The sequence below is a fragment of the Puma concolor genome, chromosome B1 (genome assembly GCF_028749965.1).
Source record: "Puma concolor isolate L17-30 chromosome B1, mPumCon1.1.hap2, whole genome shotgun sequence".
Lineage (NCBI taxonomy): Eukaryota > Metazoa > Chordata > Mammalia > Carnivora > Felidae > Puma > Puma concolor.
In genome coordinates this window covers 125,817,559-125,845,201 of record NC_141670.1, presented here as the reverse complement: position 1 = coordinate 125,845,201, position 27,643 = coordinate 125,817,559, and the positions used below count along the sequence as shown (strand labels likewise).

The 27,643-nt window shown below is 36.7% G+C and overlaps 1 long non-coding RNA gene across 1 annotated transcript; it reads right to left on the bottom strand.

Moving 5' to 3' along the window:
• LOC147581870 (uncharacterized) lies at positions 1-27,643 on the bottom strand. The gene is made up of 5 exons (XR_015249777.1): positions 27,525-27,643; positions 14,830-16,471; positions 13,219-13,318; positions 10,391-10,703; positions 1-57 (listed from the first exon to the last, which is right to left on the bottom strand). It is a non-coding gene; the product is annotated as an uncharacterized LOC147581870 (long non-coding RNA).

The window sequence follows — 27,643 nt, the reverse complement described above, 5'->3', positions numbered from 1 at the left end:
AGACTTACATTTCTTGGAATGCCTGGCATGTCTACAGTGATCTGTGAAATAGAATGCCTAGATAGAAAGGGAAGTAGATCAATATCACTTTAACAGAGAAAGTGCTTCATGAAGACACACTGGTACATAATTAAACATAACAAACATTTCCCAAGGACAGATTTCTCTAACTCAACAAAATCAAACCCCCATTCCCTTGTGCTTTACCCTGATGAGAACTTCATAACTTTGGAGTGCTGGAAAGGGATTTGGAGGACAAGTATGCTAGCTATTTATAGAAAATGATAGGCTCCCAGCTTAGAGAGAAACCTTAAGCTAAAACAAATATGTTTAGAGGAAATGGTATGGACAGTATAAACACTAAAGAATAGTATATGGAGGCACATGGCTTGCACTAAATCTTAGTTTTTGAGGTTTCTTGTTTTCACAGTTCCTATAGTTGCCATTATTTGCAATTTCCTTATGAAGTTTTATAAAAGACATCTCATAATCAAATCTATAAAGATGAGGATACAAAAACAGTGTTTTAGGGAAATTTTTATCAACACATATTTCTTTTTTTAATGTAATTTATTGTCAAATTGGCTTACATACAACCTCCAGTGCTCATCCTAACAAGTGCCTTCCTCAATGCCTATCACCCGCTTTACCCTCTCCCCCACCCCCATCATGTTTCTTACAACTAAAATTATTTGGGAGTGTCATTTATGGGTTTATCAACCCTTATTGTACATTTATTAGGTTGGGTCTTTCAAAAGCAGATGCCAAAGCAAATATTTGGAAACAAGTAGTGTATTTGGAAGGTGATCGTAGGGAACACAGTGAAGGAGTGAAAGAGTGAGAAATAAAAGGGGAACCAATAAAGTTTTATTAGTGAGTAGATTACTGCTGTGGGAAACTGGAGTTCAATCCTGCCGTGGACGCTCTAAGAGATTTTGTAGAATTATTTCACCTAGGGAGGAAAACAACAAGCTGTGTACCCACTACTATTCATTGACTGAGAAGCACTCCTGGTGGCATTAACTCCATGCCAAGCACAGTTCAGGTGCAAAGACTGGACCCAGGAAAAGAGGAGCAGAGAGCTATCGGTATGAATAGAATATGCCACAGTGGAATCTGACTTCAGAAGTGGGCTGAGGGATATAAGAGGAGTTCCCACAGGGTCAGTTTTAATGCATATGAAAAACCTTAAAGCAAGGGAGAGCAGTACAAAGGAGACCACTATCTAGATAGATTGTATTTTACAAAATTGAGAGTACTCAGCAGTTGCTATAAAAGAGGGTTATAAGCTCTCATTTCCCCAATGTAATTATCTCTATCTATTTTTTATGGGTAAGAACTCCTCCCTAAAGAGAAAATTCTCTTTAACACTTTCTTCTTTACTACATATATTAGAGGCACGATGTTTGTTGTTCACTAAATACCATTGCCAAGCTGTCAAGCTCTATTTTCAAAGTCAGTTCATTTTGTAAAGATATATGACTTTAGGCTCAGGGGAGGTTTGAAGTGATTTACAACAGCGTACACAAGTACAGATATCCAGGGCTTCCATTCCCTATCTTTGGAGTTTAAGAGGCTCCTTGGACCATTGAATAGATAGGGCTGTTTGTTCTGGAAGTACAGTTCAGATATGGTCAAATAGAGTTTCAGGGCTCATGCTATGTCAGTGCTACTGTGTGAACAATTGGAGATATTCTGAATGCTGTGAAAGGGAAGTCTTTTTTTTTTAATAATATTGAAAATAACTGCTAATGTGCTTCCTTAGCACTGGTGATGTGATTTAGATGCTCCCTGGAAGCCAGCGAATGGGTGGTTGTGTTGTGGGTGAAGTATGGATGCCCGCCACTGCAGACTTCAGTCATGTCCACATGACCATCCGTCTTCTGTCTCCTGCAGATTAGCCCAAATCCCTTGCTATTATTCTCTTCGTTTTGGACTTTTTATTTCTTGTGGGCCAGAGAAAGGAGGGAGTCTGGCACCAGTGCTCCTCTTTCCACTCTTTTCTTGTGGTTCAAATTTCATCCCTAGAGATTTTAGGGGTCAGACCTTTGGGCCTCACCCAGTACAAATCCAAGACTTGCAAATTCAAGACTTTAACTTCGAACCAGTATTTGGAAAATAAAAGCACCAAGAAACATTCTCCTGGGGCTCAGATTCTGCTGTGATCTCCATTATCTGAGACGGGCCATTAGAGTGGCCCAGCTAGCTGAGTGGCAGGTGGGCCCACTAGACACCAAAAGGGAAAATTCGAAATAATATTTCAGAGTTTTAACCTCCCATGAAAATCACCTGAAACCTGGAATCATAATCAATCTCTATGTACCTTATAGACACTATATAATAATGATAACAGTGCCTAAATAGGCATACATTGAAATGGTTTGGTTGGAAGTTTGAATTACTTTGTGGTTTAGCTAATAATATGATTTAGATGCCAATTTTATTTTAATGAACCAATAATTTTTAAATGTACTTGAAGCAAAAGTCAACACCTGATAAAAAGTGGTGATCCATATTTCACAAGTATATTTTCATTCTTGTGAGTTGAAAATAATATACAGGTTTATAAATTTGTTTTCACTGTACTAAGTTATGTACAAAATGTATAACTTCTTTTCTATTAAATTATCTGATCTTCTCAGAATCTCCTCTCCCCGATCCCACACACAGTATGGTAGTACACATGAACAAAACAAAACTAAGCTTAGGATAATATATGTTGCTTATCCAAAAATTTAAATGGTATCTTTAGTTGACTCATTCTCTTTTAGATGAACTGTAAAACTTTACAAATTCTCCAGTCTCCCCCTACCTCCAAGTTCTTTTTGTTTCTTTCTAGAATGTAGTCTGGATGTGAAGGACATGTGGCACCATATGTGACAGGTAGGTCTCTGGAAGTCCTTCAACCAAGGCAGGTTCTCAGGTTCCTCACTGGTGTCCACTTAAGTGTGATTGGTCGATGCTGAAAACCAGACTAGTGACAAATGAAGGGCACTGCTGCCCTTCAGCATTCTGCAAGGGTTTGTTGGTATAACATCCAGGATATATATCTCAGAGACTGATTGTAGTCTCTGTCAGTAGGGTATGTCCAGGACTGTGATCCCCCTGGGCTGTGGACCCCTGATATTGATCTATGATCTCCACATGTATCTGACCCAGGCTGTCTGCTGTACAGCCCACAGCTTCAGTTCACATTGCGTCTTCTCTAGCAAACTCCTTAGTCAAGACCTCCACTCAGACTATTCACTAACTCTCTTAATGCACTGTGAGGCATCTACCTGTGTCTACTCCGAAGAGAACTTGATAACTGCAAGTCCTTTATCCACCCCAAAAGATGTACCACTGAATTTATTGCTTATATGATTTGTATGAGAAGTTTCTATGACATAGTTTATTTCCAGTGTTTGAAAAGGAAGGGAGAAAGTGCTTCTGCTACCAGGAACATCCAGATGTTGGATACAAACAGTTCTGTTCCAACAAAAGGAGTAATGAGCTACCAGAATTTGTTATTCTAGAATTTAAATGCAACAGATTCAAGGAATGGATCTGTCTGGTTTGTTGCTTTACATATCAAGAGCAACATATAAGTGCTTGATAAGTATTTGTTGAATGAATGAATGAATGAATGAATGAATGAATGGGTGAATGACAGTAATGTATGATTTGCTCAAATCGCATCTGAATGATATAAGGCTTTTTTTAGAGGTGAAGGAGTTCCCTTGTGTCACAGTGTTCTTTGCTTGAGCCTGGGATGTGCTCCTCATGGGTCATTTCACTAAAACTTTCTTTAAGATGCTGAAGAAGAAACAGAAGTCTTGCTGTGATAGAGTCTTCAACAGAAACTAAAATTGGCACAGACAGTGGTGTTTGTATTGGTCACTGGCATTGGCATCTTCACAGCATTTTGACTTTGGCAGATGTTTACTTCTTGGGACTCTGGCATATTCAGCTACCATGAGATTATCTATAGAATGACTATGGACATTGGCATTTCCATAGGGCATCAGCAATGTGGGTGCAACTATATTGATATGGTTTCCATATCACAGCAGCACTCTCATTAACCATTGCCAGTGAAGTTGCTTCTTTCATTAGCAGTGTCCCACAGTATGTGCCTGCAAGTCAAGTTAGAATAGGAAGAGAGAAAACTGAGAAGTAATGTAAAGACCAGAATAATGGTATGTGCATATTATCAGAGGTTTTAAGAGGAATCTGAGGGTTTTTTTTTCAGAGAAGACGACAGAAGAGCTAGAAAGCAGTTTTATGTTTTATGCTTATAATTGTGATCAAATTTTGTATTTTATTTTTATTTTATTTTTTTTAATATATGAAATTTATTGTCAAATTGGTTTCCATACAACACCCAGTGCTCATCCCAAAAAGTGCCCTCCTCAATACCCATCACCCACCCTCCCCTCCCTCCCACCCCCGACCAATCCTCAGTTTGTTCAAAGTTCTCAACAGTCTCTTATGCTTTGGCTCTCTCCCACTCTAACCTCTTTTTTTTTTTTCCTTCCCCTCCCCCATGGGTTTCTGTTAAGTTTCTCAGGATCCACATAAGAGTGAAACCATATGGTATCTGTCTTTCTCTGTATGGCTTATTTCACTTAGCATTACACTCTCCAGTTCCATCCACGTTGCTACAAAAGGCCATATTTCATTTTTTCTCATTGCCACATAGTATTCCATTGTGTATATAAACCACAATTTCTTTATCCATTCATCAGTTGATGGACATTTAGGCTCTTTCCATAATTTGGCTATTATTGAGAGTGCTGCTATAAACATTGGGGTACAAGTGCCCCTATGCATCAGTACTCCTGTGTCCCTTGGATAAATTCCTAGCAATGCTATTGCTGGGTCATAGGGTAGGTCTATTTTTAATTTTCTGAGGAATCTCCACACTGCTTTCCAGAGCGGCTGCACCACTTTGCATTCCCACCAACAGTGCAAGAGGGTTCCCGTTTCTCCACCTCCTCTCCAGCATCTATAGTCTCCTGATTTGTTCATTTTGGCCACTCTGACTGGCGTGAGGTGATACCTGAGTGTGGTTTGGATTTGTATTTCCCTGATAAGGAGAGACGCTGAACATCTTTTCATGTGCCTGTTGGCCATCCGGATGTCTTCTTTAGAGAAGTATCTATTCATGTTTTCTGCCCATTTCTTCACTGGGTTATTGTTTTTCGGGTGTGGAGTTTGGTGAGCTCTTTATAGATTTTGGATACTAGCCCTTTGTCCGATATGTCATTTGCAAATATCTTTTCCCATTCCGTTGGTTGCCTTTTAGTTTTGTTGGTTGTTTCCTTTGCTGTGCAGAAGCTTTTTATCTTCATAAGGTCCCAGTAATTCACTTTTGCTTTTAATTCCCTTGCCTTTGGGGATGTGTCGAATAAGAGATTGCTACCGCTGAGGTCAGAGAGGTCTTTTCCTGCTTTCTCCTCTAAGGTTTTGATGGTTTCCTGTCTCACATTCAGGTCCTTTATCCATTTTGAGTTTATTTTTGTGAATGGTGTGAGAAAGTGGTCTAGTTTCAACCTTCTGCATGTTGCTGTCCAGTTCTCCCAGCACCATTTGTTAAAGAGACTGTCTTTTTTCCATTGGATGTTCTTTCCCGCTTTGTCAAAGATGAGTTGGCCATACGTTTGTGGGTCTAGTTCTGGGGTTTCTATTCTATTCCATTGGTCTATGTGTCTGTTTTTGTGCCAATACCATGCTGTCTTGATGATGACAGCTTTGTAGTAGAGGCTAAAGTCTGGGATGGTGATGCCTCCTGCTTTGGTCTTCTTCTTCAAAATTACTTTGGCTATTCGGGGCCTTTTGTGGTTCCATATGAATTTTAGGATTGCTTGTTCTAGTTTTGAGAAGAATGCTGGTGCAATTTTGATTGGGATTGCCCTGAATGTGTAGATAGCTTTAGGTAGTATTGACATTTTGACAATATTTATTCTTCCAATCCATGAGCAGGGAATGTCTTTCCATTTCTTTATATCTTCTTCAATTACCTTCATAAGCTTTCTATAGTTTTCAGCATACAGATCTTTTACATCTTTGGTTAGATTTATTCCTAGGTATTTTATGCTTCTTGGTGCAATTGTGAATGGGATCAGTTTCTTTATTTGTCTTTCTGTTGCTTCATTGTTAGTGTATGAGAATGCAACTGATTTCTGTACAATGATTTTGTATCCTGCAACTTTGCTGAATTCATGTATCAGTTCTAGCAGACTTTTGGTGGAGTCTATCGGATTTTCCATGTATAATATCATGTCATCTGCAAAAAGCGAAAGCTTGACTTCATCTTTGCCAATTTTGACGCCTTTGATTTCCTGTTGTTGTCTAATTGCTGATGCTAGAACTTCCAGCACTATGTTAAACAACAGCGGTGAGAGTGGGCATCCCTGTCATGTTCCTGATCTCAGGGAAAAAGCTCTCAGTTTTTCCCCGTTGAGGATGATGTTAGCTGTGGGCTTTTCATAAATGGCTTTTATGATCTTTAAGTATGTTCCTTCTATCCCGACTTTCTCAAGGGTTTTTATTAAGAAAGGATGCTGGATTTTGTCAAAGGCCTTTTCTGCATCGATTGACAGGATCATATGATTCTCTTTTTTTTTGTTAATGTGATGTATCACGTTGATTGATTTGCGAATGTTGAACCAGCCCTGCATCCCAGGAATGAATCCCACTTGATCATGGTGAATAATTCCTTTTATATGCCGTTGAATTCGATTTGCTAGTATCTTATTGAGAATTTTTGCATCCATATTCATCAGGGATATTGGCCTGTAGTTCTCTTTTTTTACTGGGTCTCTGTCTGGTTTAGGAATCAAAGTAATACTGGCTTCATAGAATGAGTCTGGAAGTTTTCCTTCCCTTTCTATTTCTTGGAATAGCTTGAGCAGGATAGGTATTATCTCTGCTTTAAACGTCTGGTAGAACTCCCCTGGGAAGCCATCTGGTCCTGGACTCTTATTTGTTGGGAGATTTTTGATAACCGATTCAATTTCTTCGCTGGTGATGGGTCTGTTCAAGCTTTCTATTTCCTCCTGATTGAGTTTTGGAAGCCTGTGGGTGTTTAGGAATTTGTCCATTTCTTCCAGGTGGTCCAGTTTGTTGGCATATAATTTTTCATAGTATTCCCTGATGATTGTTTGTATCTCTGAGGGATTGGTTGTAATAATTCCATTTTCATTCATGATTTTATCTATTTGGGTCATCTCCCTGTTCTTTTTGAGAAGCCTGGCTAGAGGTTTGTCAATTTTGTTTATTTTTCAAAAAACCAACTCTTGGTTTCGTTGTTCTGCTCTACAGGTTTTTTAAATTCCATATTGTTTATTTCTGCTCTGATCTTCATTATTTCTCTTCTTCTGTTGGGTTTAGGCTGCCTTTGCTGTTCTGCTTCTATGTCCTTTAGGTGAGCTGTTAGATTTTGTATTTGGGATTTTTCTTGTTTCTTGAGATAGGCCTGGATTGCAATGTATTTTCCTCTCAGGACTGCCTTCGCTGTGTCCCAAAGCATTTGGATTGTTGTATTTTCATTTTCGTTTGTTTCCATATATTTTTTAATTTCTTCTCTAATTGCCTGGTTGCTGTTGTTATTTCCTGGAGATTCTTCTGAGGGGAATTCTTTCGCTTGGTCATTTTGGATAGTCCCTGGCGTGGTGAGGACCTGCAGGGCACTTCCCCTGTTCTGTGGTGTATAACTGGAGTTGGTGGGCGGGGCTGCAGTCCGACCTGATGTCTGCCCTCAGCCCACCGCTGGGGCCACAGTCAGACTGGTGTGTCCCTTCTCTTCCCCTCTCCTAGGGGCGGGATTCACTGTAGGGTGGCGTGGCCCGTCTGGGCTACTTGCACACTGCCAGGCTTGTGATGCTGGGGATCTGGCGTCTTAGCTGGGGTGGGTAGGCAAGGTGCACAGGGGCAGGAGGGGCAGGCTTAGCTTGCTTCTCCTTAGGTGATCCACTTCAGGAGGGGCCCTGTGGCAGCAGGAGGGAGTCAGATCCGCTGCCAGAGGTTTGGCTCCGCAGAAGCGCAGAGTTGGGTGTTTGCGCGGAGCCAGCAAGTTCCCTGGCAGGAACTGGTTCTCTTTGGGATTTTGGCTGGGGGATGGGCGAGGGAGATGGCGCTGGCGAGCGCCTTTGTTCCCCACCAAACTGAGCTCTGTCGTCCGGGGGCTCAGCAGCTCTCCTTCCCTTTGTCCTCCAGCCTTCCTGCTTTCTGAGCAGAGCTGTTAACTTATGACCTCCCAGAGGCTAAGTCGCGCTTGCTGTCGGAACACAGTCCGTCAGGCCCCTCCGCTTTTTGCAAGCCAGACTCGGGGGCTGTGCTTGGCCGGCGAGCCGCCCCTCCGCCCCGGCTCCCTCCCGCCAGTCCGTGGAGCGCGCACCGCCTCGCCGTCCTTCCTACCCTCTTCCATGGGCCTCTCGTCTGCGCTTGGCTCCGGCGACTCTGTTCTGCTAATCCTCTGGCGGTTTTCTGGGTTATTTAGGCAGGTGTAGGTGGAATCAAGTGATCAGCAGGACGCGCAGTGAGCCCCTCAAATTTTGTATTTTAAAAATAAGGGATGAAATGACCTAGAAATCCTGGTGTGTGTGTGTGTGTGTGTTCAGATAATTCAGTGACAACACTGACAGCAAATTCAAGGTTCCAATCCTATTTTTACTCCTATAAGTTTTGGGAGTCTGTATAATTACTACAGCTTTCAGAAATTCCATTTTCTCATTTTAATTGAAGATATCAATACCTGTACTGCTTACCTCACATGCTTGCTATAAGATAAAAAAAGATAATGCTTATGAAAATCTTGATGAATTAGAAAATGCTTTACAAGTGCAAGAATTATTGTTTTCCATATTAATTTGGTGAATAACATATTGAATAAATTGTTTAACAAGTAAGAAAGATTCAATCAAACTAACTTCAGAAAAATGGAATGACATTTTCTGAATACAGCAAGTTCATGGATCTCAAGGGCAAGGCGATAATCAGAGCCAGGCCTCATGTGAATAGGACTAGAAATGGAAACATGAAGGATTAAAGCTCTTCTCCCACTTCTCTGGGGTCACAGGATTTCTCTTAGTGCTCCACTTTCCATGAGTGTATCTCATTCATCTCTCTCTTAACTGTTTTCCTCTGAGGTTTTTCTCCCTCATAACCTCTCATGCACAATGACTCATATTTGCCACTGCAGTTCTTACTCTACCTTATCCTTCCCTTTTCTTTTCTTTAACTCAAACATATACCTTTCACTGTAACTCTATTATTGCTTCAAATTTCTTAGATAGGGACCTGACTGAACCTGCTTTTTGTGATAAAGAAGGCTAATAAATCATGAGTTACCAGTAACTCTGTGTCCATTAGGTCTGATTAAATCAAAGTTCCTCAGTGGTCCCATTGTCTAAGGATGGAGCAATGTGGTCAAGATGTTCCCTGCCTACTTGTGGTGGCTAAAGGAGAATCGAGTTATTTGAGAAGAGGTTGGGGTAGAGCAAGCTGTTTACAATGCTGCAAAAAATCCTGTGCTAGTTCAATTTGTGAAGGGTATCTTAGTCTGTCTGGGCAGCTATAATAAAAGTACCATAGACCAGGTGGCTTAAACAATAAGTATTTCTCAAAGCTCTAGAGACTGGGAGGTACAAGGTGCAGGCAGATTTGGAGTTTGGTGAGGACCAGCTTCCTCATAAATGGTTGTTTGGGTTCTCTTTTATAAGGGTACTAATCCCATTCATGAGGGCTCCACCTTCATGACCTGATCACCTCCAAAGGCCCCACCCCCTAATATCATCACATTGGAGGTAAGGACTTCAGCAAGTGAATTTTGGGATGACACAAATAATCAGTCCATAACAAGAGGGCAACAATGGAATTACATGAGACCACTCATTAGTGGGCATAGTTGTTGGATCTGTAGAATAAAAACACAGGCCTTGAAAGGTTAGAAAGAAGAAAGAATGGTTTCATCCACTCCAGAATTTTGCTTGGGTCTGCCTCTGAGTATTATAAATTTCTACTCAGTATTTCATTATTTGTTTTTTGCTGACAGTAATTAATGGGTACACAGATATATGTAAGTAAAACAAGATTCTATTTAAGTTTTTGTATATTAATAAAGTATTATAGGACTTTGATGTGGGGGCAAATTTCCTTCCTAATTATGTTCTGTTAAAGTGGATCCATATTCCTTGAATACACATATTAATAACTTTTGGAAATTATTAAGGAACCCACACCTTTTCTTAGTGGATAGAGCAAACATTGACACACAAATGACTAAGCATTTACAATGCCACTGAAGTGGCATTTGACAAAAGATGCCGTAAAACTTAAACATGATACCTTCTAACAAACATTTAACATTAGGATTTTTTTATTTTTTTCTATTCTGCAACATCCTTACCTTTCTTGTCCTTGAGGCACTTTGATTGAAGAGACTTTGCTCCTTGATGCTTTGCACTTCTAAGTAGAGACCAGGTGCCATTGATTACTTTGGGTTGACAGATGACACCAATGTTAGTTATCCTTTCTGTCTCTGTGCATGAAGCCCAGATGCATTATGTCATTGTAAAAAAACTGCATATGAAATCAATAAACTCAAGGAAAATGGCCATAAAGCAACAATTCTTTAAGTTGAAGGAGAGTAAATTGCTTGTGCTACCCAGATAGTTTGGAATTTGTTGGTGTTTCCATAAGAGAGGTTTTCTTTCCAATACCTTCAGGGTTAAAAATTATAGTTTGACATTCTAAGCCTAAAAATCTGGTGCATTAATCTTTATATATGTTATTTTCCATTGCATCTTGCTTTATTTATGGAAATCATTTTGCTAGAGTAATACCATAGGCTATACAATTTGTTTTCACGAAGAATTAGAGTTTTAAAAAAATAGATCAAAATAAAACTAGTGATGAAATACCATTTGAAAAGTACCCTGAAGAAATTACTATTTATTGGTTTTGATAAATGTTTCCCAGATTTTCTTAGAGGGTGGAAGTTTGGCTGCATTTATAAATCATCATTTAACACTCTAGTGACTTTTGAAGTTAACATTTTGGACCATCAGTTCTTTTGTTCTAGTACTTATCTAATGGCTTGTATCCTATATCATTTTTTCCTTATTAAATAACACCCATGAGAGCCTATCATAAAATGGAGCATGTGAAAGCTATAGGAAAGATTTTCAAAACTGTATTTTATCCCAAAATCTTCAAAAGAGAAAAAAAAGAAAGCAATAGCCAATTGAAATTGTGACTATAGAAACACTGTCCATACTAATGTGAATTCATTTTATTAAAAATTCAAATGTAAAAATTTTCAGTACAATAAATGCTTTAGGTCAGTTTCTTGGTAGTGTTTCTAGTACATCTCCAGTTCCCATATATGAATTCTCTCATATGTGGATTGCTCCAATCAACTCAGCTTATGGATTCAGCAATAAGAGTTTTAATTAAACACACTGAGTAATTCTCATGAGTGGAAGACTCTCATCTATATTGACCTAGGACCCAAGTCATAAGCTTTTCTATAAACTGACAATCAATGTTCCTGATACTCTTATCTTATTAGTCATAGATAATTATAATCGTAATCATAATATTATTCAATTAATAATAGGTTAAAACTAATTTTGTCTTTAAATTGCTGTTAACTGTATTATCAATTATTTATTAATTTTTAAAAATGAAGTCAGCTTTTGAAAGAACGTTATCAGTAGATGCAGGAGTCCAGAGACGCATACACTCAGGAAAAATCCTGGTCATTAAATGAGAAAAAAAAGTAGTAATAATTAAGATTACCAACTCTAATAACTTTCACTGAAAAAAAAAGCTCATATATTTATAGTTTACTAAACTCTGAATATATTCTAAAGTTTTTACAGTTATCCTTTTGTTTAATCTTTATAATAATTCTATACAGTAGGTATAGATATCTCCATTTCAATTTCTCTTTTTTAACATTTATTTATTTTTGAGAGATAGTGAGAGACAGAGCATGAGTGGGAAAGGGGCAGAGAGAAAGGGAGACACAGAATCTGAAGCAGGCTCTAGGCTCTGAGCTGTCAGCACAGAGCCTGATCCCAGGCTGAAACCCACGAACCATGAGATAATGACCTGAGCCTAAGTTGGACCCTTAACCAACTGAGCCACCCAGGCATCCCTAGATATAGCCATTTATAGGTAAAGAAACAAAGAAACAGAAATTTCAGCTTTTTCTGCAGGTTATGTGTCTAAGAAGTGATGAATCCAAGATTTAAAGCAAATCCGACTGACATTCAGAGCCCGTGCTTTATCCCCACACTTTTCTCTGGTTAAAGAAAAGCAAGTCTAGCAAGGGTTTTATTTTGATGTATTTATTGTGTGTGTACAATAAAGTTAAATTCCCTGCTAACACTTCATATTTGGTACACAGAATGGACATCTTGTTCTTCAGTAGCACTTGAGTGCCCCTGTTCCCTGTTTCCCCATATCCATTCCATCCTTATCTGCTCTGCTTTATGTTCTAGTCCAGGGCTGCTTTTCCCTCTGTCTTCTAGTTGGGTTTGGAAAACCGAAGGAATCAGTTGGAGGTGAGAATTCTGGAGGAAGGAGTATCTGGGATATTTATTAAAACTTGTTCCTTCTTTGTGAAAGACTACTGTTTTGGCAGTAGCTCACTTTCTATGACTGGAGCTCTTGTCCAGTTATATAAGGCCACACCCTCCACCAGTCACTTCAGACCAGGGATAGCAATAGCCTTATCTTATCCCCAGCTCTGAAAAGCATCTTTTATTAAATTCTTTTCAATTATCCCTTTGGGTGTCTATCTCCTTTTGGGATCCTAATTAATACATAATCCTTGAGAGTAAATCAGAGAGCTTCTTCCTAGGGAGTGGTTATTTGATTTAGCTGCTATAGTCATGCTGCAAAGAAAGAACAAATAGAAATTTTGTCTGTATATACAAGAGAGTTCTGGGAAGGATCTAGCAATATAAATCATCAATTTAAGACTATGGTTGTAGTCATCATCCCTAGCTAAGAGATGTGATTCATGGAGACTTAGATTTGGCTTAGTAGAGGGTTATCTGAGAGATAGAACTTTCATTAGAGTAAAAGGTACCCATGTTGTAGATCAAGAGGTCCATCCAAGATAATTTGAATACCGCTAAAAAGGATTAGGTAAGGTGTTTGTATAAATATCCATATTGATGTGAGGCTGTGTTTACCCAAGGCACAATAGTTATAGAACAATACCTTTATATCATATCTGAGCAGTGTGCCCCACAAGAACTATTCTGGATGGAGACAGAGCAGGGGTGGCCAAGAACTCTTGTCAGAAATGCAGCTGCATCTGCTGAAGAGAGAGGACCAAGGTGTATTCTTCTGTGTTTGATCCTGTACTTAATGAGATTTCACATTTTAAACAATAAAGTTGATGACAGAATGTCAATGACACTGAACTAAGAAGTGTAAGTAGCACATCCAAAGAAAACAAGACTGTCCCAAATGACCCTAAAACACCTTCTGCAAAAATAACATGAAAACCATTAAGTAGAGCTCAGGACGATATATTTAGCCAGAAGAAAATCAAACTGCACAAATTCAATATGAATAAAACTTTCTTGTCGAAAAAGAAAACAGAAAAAGAGTTAGTAATGAGAACCATCCAGAAAATGATTTTAGAATGATATCCAACACATGATATTAGCTGATGCAATATTTTTAATGCATTGTAGAGTGTCATAAATATAGTTTATAAATTATGTAAAGAGTAGTAAGGATAATATCTTCCCTTCAAGCAATTATAAGTGATTCTATATATTAATTCCTTGGTAAAATGCTGTTGTCTCAGTAATCTATTGTTACAAAACAAACCATCCCAGAATGCAGTAGCTTAAAGTGACAACTCTTTATTTGTTCATGATTCTGTGAATTGGCAGTTGGGTTGGGTTAAGTTGGTGGTACTTCTGTTAGTCTCACCTGAGTCATAAACTTAGCTACAGTTATCTGGTGCCTCTAGTAAGGCAGGCCAGATGGTCCATCCAAAACCCTACACACACACACTGGGCATCTGATGCCTTCTTGGTTGGGTGTCTCTTTCCAGTGGTCTCTTGCCCTCAAGGAACCTATCTCAAGCTTCTTTACAGGGTTACAGGATGTTCTAAAAGGGATAGAGAAGGTTCTGAAAGTAATCTTGAGGCCTGGACCCAGAAGTTGCACAATATCAATTCCACCACATTTTGTTGGCCAAAGAATATCTCAGGGTGAGCTCAGATTCAAAAGGAGTGGAAATAGACTCTACCATTTGATGGAAAAGTACTAGTCACATTGCAAGGAAACATGCACAGATATAGGAATGAGCTGTGGCCATCTTTTGCAATGGACCACAGATATATATATAAATCAGATATTTTCCTTATTTTATGCATAATTAAATAGGATTTTTAAGTCAATAAAGTATGAATGATCCTGAATAATACCCAGTTATAGGACTGAATTTTTGGTCTTTTATATATACAGGTGGACATATATTCAAGACTTTTCTGTTCTCTCATATACAGAGTAAAACAAATCCAAGATTGGTGTTCATTATTTTACATTTATGACCCTACCTACCAGTCTTTCTGCTTTCCAGTTACATGGAAAAAATCCCAACCAAAGACTTTAAATAAAACTATAAATTTAGGTTAAATTATATCAGTTAAGATTATCACATTTTAAAAAATGTGAAAAATGTGAAAAAATTTTAAAAATTTCCTAAATATTTGAAGTAATTTCATGATGAGAAATGATGTTTATAAAAGGTAATCTGTAATTGAGACACCCTGAAAAGATAGATTATGTGTCACACTTACAGGCACTTACAATTTAATGACTTCCAACTGGCTGTCGTGTTCTGTGCCCCTAGCAAACGGCATCTCTTGCTCTCCAAATTGTTTCTTCCTCTACATTCTTTGTATGGCAGTCACTGGAGCCAGAGGCTAACAATGGAAGATGTTCTTCTAACAACAACATCTGCTTGCATTGTAAAATTAGCCATGCATTAGTAGCTTTTGCTTTTAGTTAAACTTTAATTGTGAAGAAAGAAGATGCATGCACAGTACATGTTGACGGATACATTTTCTTCATAGAGGAAAATTGTCAAGATGCTTATATGCATGAGGTTAAATAAAATCAGAGTCATTAAAATTTTCATTTCCATTAATAATATATATTGGAAAGAATTAAAATAGAAATTATAAAATGTTCCCCTTTTTTTTCCACAAAGGGAATTTTTATGAGGAAAATGTGAAATATAAATATTGTTGTTGCTACGTGTATCACAGTGACCCAACAACCAATATGTCTAGCAGGTTCTTGAAACCTAGCACCTTCCCAAGGGATTTCTGTTCTAGCTTCACCATAGAACAGGATACATCTGTGGCTACTCTTGGCATGAGAAAGACAGATTTGTCTGCAAACTTTGATGGTCAAGCTTATTTCTACTTCACCCAGAGAGAAAAAAGTAGAGGGTCTGTGGAGTAGGTTATAGTATCACTAAGACAAAGGAAAACATTGCTCTCAATAACTGATGTCAACCTTTGATACTGCAGAAAGGGATCTAAGAAGGAACAGAGACTAGGCTAGACATGTGGGGTGACTCTTAACCTAGTGATTCTTTTCAGGATGTCTCTGGAGTTGATAGATGTTTTGAGCAGATTTAGTGCCCATTTTATACATAGTGTATAATTTAATTCACTTACCTGGATAGTCCATTTAAAATATTTTTCTTACCATAAATGATCCAGATTATCCTCTTGTATATGTTTAGAATCAAATATATTTCTAAATATAATAATAATTTGTTGTGGCAGTTGATCTAGAAAACACAAACTTGATTATTTTTCCTTGCTCTCCATATTTCAGAAGTTGGAAAGTGATTAGTTCCAGTATGTAAAGTTAGAAATTCATTACTAAATTTTTAAATCAAGTTTCTCATATTAACTTTTTAATTTAATATATGAAATACAATAGTTTTGTACAGATTTGTTTTTCTAGAAACTAATTGTATGGCTACTGTTCACTTTATTCTCTAAGAATAAAATATTCTTAGGAAAAATCCCCCAAACTTCTTCTACCCAAATTAGAAAACATGCCAGACTTGCATCTCTGTTTTATAACACTTGCAAAACTAAATCTTGGAGAATTATGTGCTCAGATATGATTCCACCCCAAACTTCAGTACCTACAGTTTAAACCACTATTCAATACTAACTTGGTTTATATTTCTAATTTCAAAAGTAAGAATAATTTTTCTTGGTGAAAGTTGCTGTTTCATATTAATTGAGTTTTAGATAGAACTATATGTCAACTCATTTACACATTAGGTTTCTGAACTTATTTTTTCTTTCTGTTGGTATAAAATACTAAAAATAAGTTATGAGGAGTAATTAGGGAAAATACCTTATTCACTTGACTTCTGGAGAGAAACATCCACTTTATGGAATGGGAAGTAGATAAGAAAGGACTGAAAATAAAACATAAAATTATAAAGTAAGGCACCAGCATCAACCTTCTTACTTCTATTAGTTAGACCTTTAGTTTCTGAAGTTTCTTCTGAGAGAAAATTGTGTCTCATGGAAGCTTCAGAAACAACAAAGAAAGACCAAAAGAACATTAAAAAAATACTATGGTTGAATCAATTTTGGAAGACAGTGCACATTTTATTTCTCATTAGAGATTCAAGCACAAGCTTCCACATTAGAGACTCTGAAAAGTTTCTCAGAAAAGAAACCTATCTTACTTTAACTCATCATTTTCTAAATATTTTATCATCACAGAACACCTTTTTTCTCATAACAACTATTAATATCCTGAGGCCAAATGTTTCTGCGGACACTTGGGAAATGTTCAGAGACAATGAAAATGTCTTAGCCTTGATGCTTTAAACCTGCTCTTTTATAATAGTTTTGTAGATTCTGATTATTTAGAAGCAAATTTATTTTAAAGTTGTCAAAATTTCATCTCTGAAGTGTAAAAGTATTGACTGAACTTATTATTCATGCAGAACAACCCAAGAGAATAATTTTAAGAAGTGCAATTAAGTCAGATGCATGAATTAATTTCAAATAACAAACTATTTTTGGAAAAGGAGCATTTTGAAAAAAAAAATGTCAAGGATATCATGATGGTTTAACTAATAATTATCCTGGCTTGATTCTGGAAAAATAATATATGTACAAGGAAATTTAGACTTATAATCATCAAAATATATGTGTGGTTTAGCTATCCTTAGAGTATCTGTGGCTTTTCCTTAGAAATTCTGAAGAAGCTATAGGTAGAATTAAGAATCATAGGTGAACTAACATAATATTGACCTTCATATCCATTTCAGTAGCCTGTTTAATTCAAATCAGTATTTACTGAGTGCCTATTATATGCAATTCCCTATGTAGGCTTTATGTCTGCTGTTTCCTATTCTTGACTCTACATCACCTTATTACATGTTGACATTAGCACTCAGAAGTTATTCTAAGTACAGATGAGAAAGCTAAAATCTACAGAAATTAACTGACTTGTCAAAAGCTTCATAGTTGGTAAGTGGCACAGTCAAAATGTAGACCCAGATATTCTGCCATCACCTCCAGGGAACTGTCCACATGATTGCATATTCCCTTCATAAGTTTTTTATCATGTGTGAGATCTTGGGGCATTGCTGTTAAAAACGCATGCTCCAGAGGGGCACCTGGGTGGCTCCATCAGTTAAGCTCTGACTTCCACTCTCAGGTCATGACATCGAGGTTCATGAGCTGGAGCCCCGCATAGGGCTCTGTGCTGACATCTCAGCCTGGAGCCTACTTCAGATTCTGTGTCTCCCTCTCTCTCTGCTCCTTCCCCACTCATGCTCTGTCTCTCAAAATAAATAAATAAATAAATAAATAAATAAATAAATAAATAAACAAACATTAAAACAAAACAAAACAAATAAAAACAATGCTCCAGAGACTAACTGACTGGACTCAGACTCTGTCACTGCCATTTCATTGCATATAGCTTTGGGAACATAGCTTAATTTCTTTGAACATAGTGTCACATTCATTAAATGGGAATAATCTTTAAGAGGATTGAGTTAATAAACGTGAAACACTTAGAATAGCACCTAGCACATAATAAGTGTTCTCTTACTATTAACCAAAATAATTTTAGTAGCTTTGGAATTTTGGGGGGAGGGGAATCAATTAGTTGTTTCTTCTTTGTTTCTATTTTATATTTTTTAATATTTATGAATATTATTCATAAACATTGTTTAAAGATTCATGAAACTCTACAAGTGTATTGTCTTATTATACCTTAGAGACTGCTCATTTTGACTTTTAGAATTTATTCTTTTGGTATTTTCTTTCATATTTTTATATAACTCACAATTTATTTTTATTTCTATATTTTAACATTGTAGAAATTGTCATTGGACTGTCATAATGGAAAATTAGGATTTAGCTTTCTGTCATACAGCTATATCTACATCACGTATTCATGCTTCTAATTTCCCAATATATAGAGAGTAATTTTTGGTCTATTCGATATTCAACTTTATATAAACCACTGCTATTCACAGCTGAGTCATATAGTAAGCTATGAAGAACTCTTCCTTTACTGCAAAACTTTTGTTTTCTTTGGAGTTAATGATTACCTCTATTTTTCTGCTTGATTTTCCATATACTTGTCACTAATTTATCCTCCTATTCTTTTCCAGTTGGACAATTCTTTTATTCATATACTAAATGCATTCAGTATTCTATGAATTTTCATATTCCAAAGCCTCCTTTTTTGAGGGTAGGAAAGGAATACACTTTTTCATCCTCAGTTTTTCTTTGCTGCTGCTTTGTGCTTACACCCATGACTTCCACTTCCAGGTTTACTCCCTTGATTTGAAAATCTGTATCCTCTCATGGCTTTCTAAACAAGTGCATTGGAGGTACATATTTGAGACATTACCTATATAAAAATATCTGTACTTTGCCTTCACATTTGAATGATAGTTTAGCTTGTTTAGATTCTAATTTGAAACATACTTTACGCTACAAAATATTATTACCTTTCAATGCTGCTAAAAAATAGTTCACTAAGAATAAAAAGTTCTTATATCTTTGACTTTTATAATAAGATCCTTTTTTCTTTCTCTGAAAACCTTTTATTGTCTTTGTTCTGAAATTTCACACAAATGTATCTTTTTAAATCTATTTTCATCTAAACATTAGCATTAGATAATTCAATAAATAAAATAAATATCTATGAAACCATACTGATATAAACAAATAAAGATGTTTATGGGTCTTTCAATTAGGAAGTGTACTCAAATTATTTTGTTAATAATTTCTTACTCTGTCTACCCTCTTGTATGCCTGATGTTTTGAAGTCCTTTTCCAATTTTCTTATCCTCTCTCTACTATTTTATTTTTGATTAACTTTTTATCATATAGGAGAATTCTTCAACTTAATCTATAAACACATTTACTGAGTCTTTCTATTCTCATCATTTTAATTTGCAACAGGTATTTTTAAATTTTTTTTTTCAACATTTATTTATTTTTGCGACAGAGAGAGACAGAGCATGAACGGGGGAAGGGCAGAGAGAGAGGGAGACACAGAAGCGGAAACAGGCTCCAGGCTCTGAGCCATCAGCCCAGAGCCCGTTGCGGGGCTCGAACTCACGGACCGCGAGATCGTGACCTGGCTGAAGTCGGACGCTTAACCGACTGCGCCACCCAGGCACCCCTGCAACAGGTATTTTTGTTGTTGTTGTTCCATAAGTGCTATTCTTATAGCATTATGCCCTTGTTTCATGGATCAATGTATTTTCTTACCTAAGAATATCATTAGCATTCCTTTTCTTTTTTAAGTTTTTTTTTTTGTGTAAATTTACAAAAAGTTTACAATAATTGTCATGTTCTCATATACCCACACTTACTCGCCTCAAATGCTAACATCTTGCATAACCGTTGCACAATAATCAAAGCAAAAACAAAAAAAAATTAACCTTGATAGAATATTATAAGCAAACTATAGACTTCACATTTTACCAGTTTTTTTTTTTTTTTCTCCAATGCCTTTATCTCTTCCAGGATTTGCAATTGATCATTATGTCTGCTTAGTTTCTTTCAGTCTGTGACAGCTACTTAGTCTATCCTTGTCTTTCATGACCTTACTTTCAAAAAGTATTTATTGGGGCGCCTGGGTGGCGCAGTCGGTTAAGCGTCCGACTTCAGCCAGGTCACGATCTCGCGGTCCGTGAGTTCGAGCCCCGCGTCGGGCTCTGGGCTGATGGCTCAGAGCCTGGAGCCTGTTTCCGATTCTGTGTCTCCCTCTCTCTCTGCCCCTCCCCCGTTCATGCTCTGTCTCTCTCTGTCCCAAAAATAAATAAACGTTGAAAAAAAAAAAAAAATTTTAAAAAGTATTTATTGACCAATGGGGCATCTGGGTAGCTCAGTTGGTTGAGTGGCTGACTTCAGCTCAGGTCATGATCTCATGGTTCATGAGTTTGAGCCCTGCATCAGGCTCTGTCCTGGCGGCTCAGAGCCTGGATTCTGCTTTGAATTCTGTGTCTCCCTCTCTCTCTGCTCCTCCCCTGCTTGTGCTCTATCTGTCTCTGTCTCTCAAAAATAAATCAATGTTAAATTTTTTTTTTAAATACTGATCAATTGTTTTGTAATATTTCATTCAATATGGGTTTGTGTCGTGTTTTCCCATGATTGGATTGAGGTTGTGGATTTTGAAGAAAACTGTCAAGGTAATTTGTGCTTCTCAGTTTACTGTATCAGAGATACATGATGTGGGTATATGTCTTACTGCTGATGATGTTTACCTTGATCACTTATATAGTGTGATGTCTGTGTTTTATCCACTATAAAAGTACTGTTTTCCTTTTTAACCTTTGTAATTAATAATTATTTTAGAGGAGGTTCTTGAGACTGCAATATCCTGTTTCATCTCCTTTGCACCTTCATTTTAACATCCATTGCCATTGGTGCATATTGCTCACAATAATTCTTATTGTTGTGTCTACTTCTGATTTCAATTTTTCACATGCCTTCTACATCTGTTAATTGAAGTTATTTTTAAGGAAGAGTTGTGTCTTCTACTTCTTATTTATTTATTTATTTATTTATTTATGTAAGCATAGACTCAAGGATATTTATTTTTCTTTCAGTTTAATCCAGTACTATCATTATTTAACTTCTTGCTTTAATAGTTCTAGCTTTGGTCTTGGCCATTTTTTCATATTGGTTTTGGTGACCTTTCAATGCACATCTATTTTTGAATACTTTCTTAGTTCAGAAATTACACGAAACGCACAAAAAGTACAAGATGGTCTAGCCTCATCTTGTGGTTACCCTCTCTCAGACTTGGAATCTCCCACTTTTCTAAGGAGGCCTGGTTTTATTTATTGAATAATAGCATTTAGAAACTATATCTTGGCTCTAAGTTTACCATTTTTTCTAGGACCTCTCAGTGGGTAGACCTTGAATATATATGTATAAACAGTAAAGCATGCACATACATGCACACACAAACATACATTTATATTCTCATGTCCAATTGCATGTGAATATACACACATATATGTATTTTATATATATATATATATATATATATATGCATTAATGTATATTGATAGCTCCCAATTCTAATCTAACACCACCAAGTTCATCTAGCCTTTCTTCTTTCTATATCTTGACACATTGTCCAAAACAGAAATCTCTGTACATTATTTACAATATATTCATTTACTTGTTCAGCCTTACTATACATGTAAAATAGTTCAAAAATTCAAACCCATACTCCTGTGATATTCAAATTTGTTAATTAGAATGCATTTGTGCACTATTGTTTTGTTTTGTTCTGTTTTGTTTTGTTTTGTTATTAGCCTTATAGAGTCCAGTCAAAATGCTATTTTGCAAAGTAATTTATGGTATTAGGTCTCTAGGGCTACCATAACAAAGTGCCAAAAACTGGATGGCTTAAAACAACAAAAATTCCCACAGAGAATTCCCACAGTTCTTGAGGTTAGAAGTCTGAAGTCAAGGTGGCTGAGGTGCCATGCTCCCTGTGATGGTGCTAGGGGGGAATTCTTTCTGCCTCATCTAGTTTTTGGTATTTGCAAGCAATCTTTGGTGTTCCTTGACTGGTAGATGCATCATTCTGGTTATATGGCCACCTCACAGTGTATCTTCAAATTGTTTTCTCTGTGTGTGTGTGTGTCTGTGTGTCCAAATTCTCCCCTTTAATGAGAACACTAGTCGCTAGATTAGGCCTTACCCTAATGAGCTCATTGTAACCTGATTATTTCTGTAAAGACCCCATTTTCAAATAAGGTCACATTCATAGGCTAGAGGCTAAGACTTCAACATATCTTTTTTAGGAGACACAATTCAAGTCCTTTACTATGGTGATATTATTCATATGTAACACATTTAGATTCATTTGTTACAGTTTATATTTTCTTATGGATTCTAATTACCTTCTGGTGACTTTTTTAAGTATTTGTACAATAAACTTTATTGCTTGTGATGTGCAGTTATGTGGGTTTTGCAAATGCATATACCACCATAGTTGTGGTACGGAACAATTCTACTGATGGCCAGTTTGCCCCCTAGTACCCTTTTGTAGTTCCCGTCAACTCCTGCCACTAACAACTTTTTGAAGTTTTATTTCCCCTATATGTTCTCTTTCTTCCAAGGTTTTATTTTTAATTTTTCTTTGGTTTGGGTTTCTTTTTATTTGTTTTATATGCTGTCTTTGATATTAAAAGATTTCCCAAAGTGCAGTGACCTTTGGCTATCTGTTCACATTTAAGAGTTGGGAAACCAAATGCTGATTAGAACCTCAGTCTTTGTAATATTGAGTGATGCCAGTAAACTTGGTGGCTTCAGAGTAGGGTGATTCTTTGGGCCATTTACTTAAGAGAATCCGTGGTGTTAGTATATTTTCTCACAAATTCATGATGAGAAGGCCTAGTCCTATCTGTAACCATAAAATTTCTGGAATCTGGTGGAGATGAATGTGTAAGGAGTCATGGACATATAAGATAGCACTTAAATTATTCCAAAATTTCAGAATGAAAATCCCAATCTCAACTGTACCTGTGATGCCCCCACACCAGAGACTTTCAGTGTAATCTTCAGACAATGCACTTTTTTATGGGTTGAGTTGTGTCACCTCAAAATTCATATGTTGAAGTCCTACAGTGTCGGTTCAGCTTATTATATTGGGGTCACCAATTGTGGTTTCAGCTTATCACATTGGGGTCACCAATTGTAAGTTTGGCTTTCAGTTTTGTCCAGCAAAGCCAAGAGTGGCAGAAAGGATTGAGAGGGAGGCTAAGAGAAGTCTCCCAAGCTACTCTCAAGCTCCAGTATTTACTAGGCATACATTACAGGAGAAACATTGCAGAAGATGTCAGTGGTTATGTGCCAGTAAGAACTCACAGAAAACATGCAAAAAAAAAAAAAAAAAAGAAAGAAAGAAAGAAAGAAAGAAAGAAAAAGAAAACCAAAGCATTCCCAAAACTACAAAAGAGCAGATGCCTTAAGCAGGGTGGAGAACAAGATAAGATATTCCATAGATAATATGGTCTAAGATATTCCTGAGCACAGGCAGGACCCAACCCTATATACATATTAACTAGATACTGGTCCACTATTTTCAGCAGGGCCAGAAAGTAGTGTAATGTGTTCCTTATAATCTCCTTAACCAAGACATAGCTATTTTATTTCCTACACTATAGAATGTGACCTTATTTGGAGATATATGATCTTTACAGAGGTCATCAAGAAAACATGAGGTCATTAGGTTGGGACCTAATCTTGGTGTAACTGATCTTATAAAAGGAAAATTGGGGGACGCCTGGGTGGCTCAGTTGGTTAAGCATCTGACCAGCTCAAATCATGATATCATGGCTCCTGAGTTCAAGCCCCACCTCGAGCTCTATACTGACAGCTCAGAGCCTGGACCCTGCTTCAGATTCTGTGTCTCCCTCTCTCTCTGCCCCTCCCCCACTCGCACTCTGTTTCTTTCTCTCTCTCAAAAATAAATATAAAAACATTTTTTAAAAAAGGGAAATTTGGACACAGAGAAAAGCACAAAGACAGTGTGAAGGCACAAGGAGAATGTCATAAGAAAATGAAAACAGAGATCGGGGTAATACATCTATAAGCCAAGGAATACCAAAGATTGCTGGCAAACCATGACAAGGTAGGAGAGATCCTTCCCTCTTAGCCATCAGAAGGAACCAATCCTGCAACACCTTGATCTTAGACTTCTAGCCTCCAAAACCATGAGACAATATATCTCTGTTGTTTAATCCTCCCTCTTTGTAGTATTTTGTCACTGCGGACCTAGCAAACAAATACAGTTCCTAAGAGTGACTAGCACATGATGGGGATTCAACTAATGCCAGTGCCTCAATTACATCCTCATGTAAACACAAGAAATAAATGGAAGGATGCAGTAGTATATTAAGTGTTGTTGTAAAAGTTTAATAGCAGTTTTGAAGGCTAAAATTCCAAATCTCTCTTCTAGTTTCCCAGAGAAGAAAGGAGAGCAGGACAAGAGTCTGAGACCCTGGGGACCTGGGATATTTAGAACAGGAACCCTAGCACAGCACTCCTCAATAAAGGCATTTAGCTGCTCATCTGATTGACAAGAAAGACTTCTGGTCACAAGGAAGAATGAAATAAAATTTGTATTGGAATTAGTGTCAAATTAGTCATTCACCATTTATAGAGTACCATATGTTTAATCATCTTGGTAGGTGCAGAGGGCACAAGAATAAATGATTCCTGGCTTTCCTGTTGAAGAGCTTACAGTCTATCTGGGAGGAAGTCATAAAAATGTCATTAAAAAATCTGCCATAGTGACATAAAATAGAAATGACTAATAATAAGTAAAATAATTCCAGATACACTGAGGAATTAGATGTGGCAAGACATTGTATATGTGTATTGTTTCCAATTGTCAGCGATGAAGTTGTACTGAACCATTAGAACACTTTCTGGAACTCCTTACATCTTCTTTGGCTAGAACAACTTCATTGTTTGGGCTAAATTGTGATCATTGGAATTGAATGAAGTTAGTGAATGTCTGCATTAGAAAATCATTACAATATCCCTTCTCCAGAGTTTTCTATGTGCTTTATACCAAAGGCACAAGTGTTTTTGGTGGATGATTTATTTGTTTCTGCTATCTGCCAGCCAGGATCTTTATTATGGGTGCAAATATTATTTACAAAAGTCTAGTTAAAATTTAAATATTGGTTGCTTAGTGACCTTTCATAAAAATTCTACAAAGAGAGATACCCTTTAAGACTGAACTCAAAAATCCTCTTCCTGTGGTCCCTACAGATTGATTGTGTTTAATTACTAAGTATATAACAGAATTTGTCACATTATATTATGGTTAGTTATTTCTACTGTTTTTGAATATTGTGCATGGTAAGGGGAAATAACTTATTTTTGCATTTCTAAATTTATTGTTTCTTTAAGAGTCAAATATATTGCTTTTCATTGAGGACCCACACCAAGAAATACATCCTTTGTTGTTGGGAAAACTAATACAAACATCTAGCATTTCCTGAGGGACAATTCCTGCATGGGGGGTTGGGTGCGTACAGAACGAATGAAAAGATCATTTAACTCTTTCCCAAGTAGACTTTCCCAAAATTCTCTAGATTATGGTTCCATCTTTACCCTTACTTCCAGAAGTACCTGGTGCTGATTATCCTAATCATTTGGGGGATTCTGTGTGTATTTTTGCTTCTCAAATTTTGCTGCCATGGGATTCTATATTCTCGGTTCTATTTAATCAGCTATTATTTTTCAACTTCCAGATATATATATTTGAATTTTTTTTGGACTTTTAAGTTTATGTCCAAAAGATAAATATATATTATATCATTTTTTGGGTTTGGGGGAAGGAATGAAAGCTAATGCCTGAATTCAACCCACCATCTTTAACAAGAAGATAGTGATTTTTATCTTTTTCTAAACAGAAGCTTAAAGCTTCCCCCAAATTCCTTATCATAGGGAACAAAAATTATAATGTAAAGATCTCAGGCTTTGGAATCAGAAATAAATATGGGCTTGAATATGACTGCATGTGACTCCAACTTTAATGTGGATGACAGATATGGAAACAGACCAAATGATGGGAGATGATTTCAGAGGTTATTGCATGACCTCATGTGGGATAGATTGAGAACCTTGATCAGTGTTGTAAGAGCGAGTTCAAAAGAAATAAAAAATACAAGAAATACATGGGAAGTAATATTTTTAGAATGAGTGATCCAGTAACATTTATGGAATGAGTCAAGCATGGCTTCAGTATTTCTGCTTTGGGAAATTGTAGGAGAGCAATGTCACTCTCTAAGGAAACAAAAAGAGAAGAGGATTTAGAGAAGCTTCTGAGTTTAGTTGAAATTGTTTTCATCTTGTATTGAGTCATAAGTATATCCATATATACAGATGTCTGTATACTAGAACAAGAAAAACTAGAGAGCTCTGTTCTAAAGATAGATATTTGAGAGTTTTTAGCATGTAAATTGGCATTTGAAACCATGAATATAGATTTGATCATCCAGTAAGAGTAAGAAGGTTGGGAAGAAAAGTGGGGGAAGAATCCTGAGGTCCATCATCAATCAAGGTACATAGTTTCCTCTCTTATTAATGTCCAATTTCCTAACCGAGAAACATGGATCAGGCCATGAAAAGTAATTAATTTCATTATAAGAGTCACTAAGAAGAGCATAACATTCCCTTTTGGCAAGGACCACGCATAGAGTAATGCTCAAATTCTTTCTTCAGAGTGAAAAGAAAGCAAGATAGCAACACTATTTAACATGTTAATGTTGCCACTAACCTGTTTTCACATTTTCTTAACATTTAATAGTCTCAAGAAAAGTCTTTATGAGGCATGTTCATTACAGACAGGGAAAACAGAAAAAATTAAAATAAAGCTATAACTTGTAATCCCATCACTGAGAGTAAAAGATTTGAATATTTTGCCATATTTCTTTAGGCTCATATGTGTTACATATTTAATAAAAATGTGATTATATTCCACATTCAGCTTTATGTCTTTATTATCACTTAACATTACATATTGTGAAATGTCTCAGAATTACCTTTAAGTAATACATTTTTTCCCCAGAAGAAAATTGGCAAAAGATTCAATACCATTCTGATTTTAATTTGAGAAAAAAAAAAATCACTTTTGAATGAAGGTCTAGTTTTCCATAATTTGTCTCACCTTTGAAATCCAAGCCATTTGGATAATATCTATATATTTACAATATTTTTTCTGGGCCAATGTTTATAGCACCTCATATTTTCAGTTTTAAAACTAAGAAGATTCCCATCTGCCTGTTGTTCCTAAGGTACTCACTGAATACCAGCAAATATATTGACTAAAGATTATAGTAATAAATAATAAAGTTATGGACTACCAGCTGCTTTTAACCAACATTCTCACAATTCTTTATAAGCTTGGTACTGATCCTTGCATACATTTGAGAGCACATTGCTCACCTTGTGAGAGGTACATTAACTCTTTCAAGTCCCAAGGGCACCATTTAGTAAATGACTTCTTTAGTGCTCTAAATGTACCTTAGTGCCCTGAAAGAGACACATTAATCTTCAGAACATCC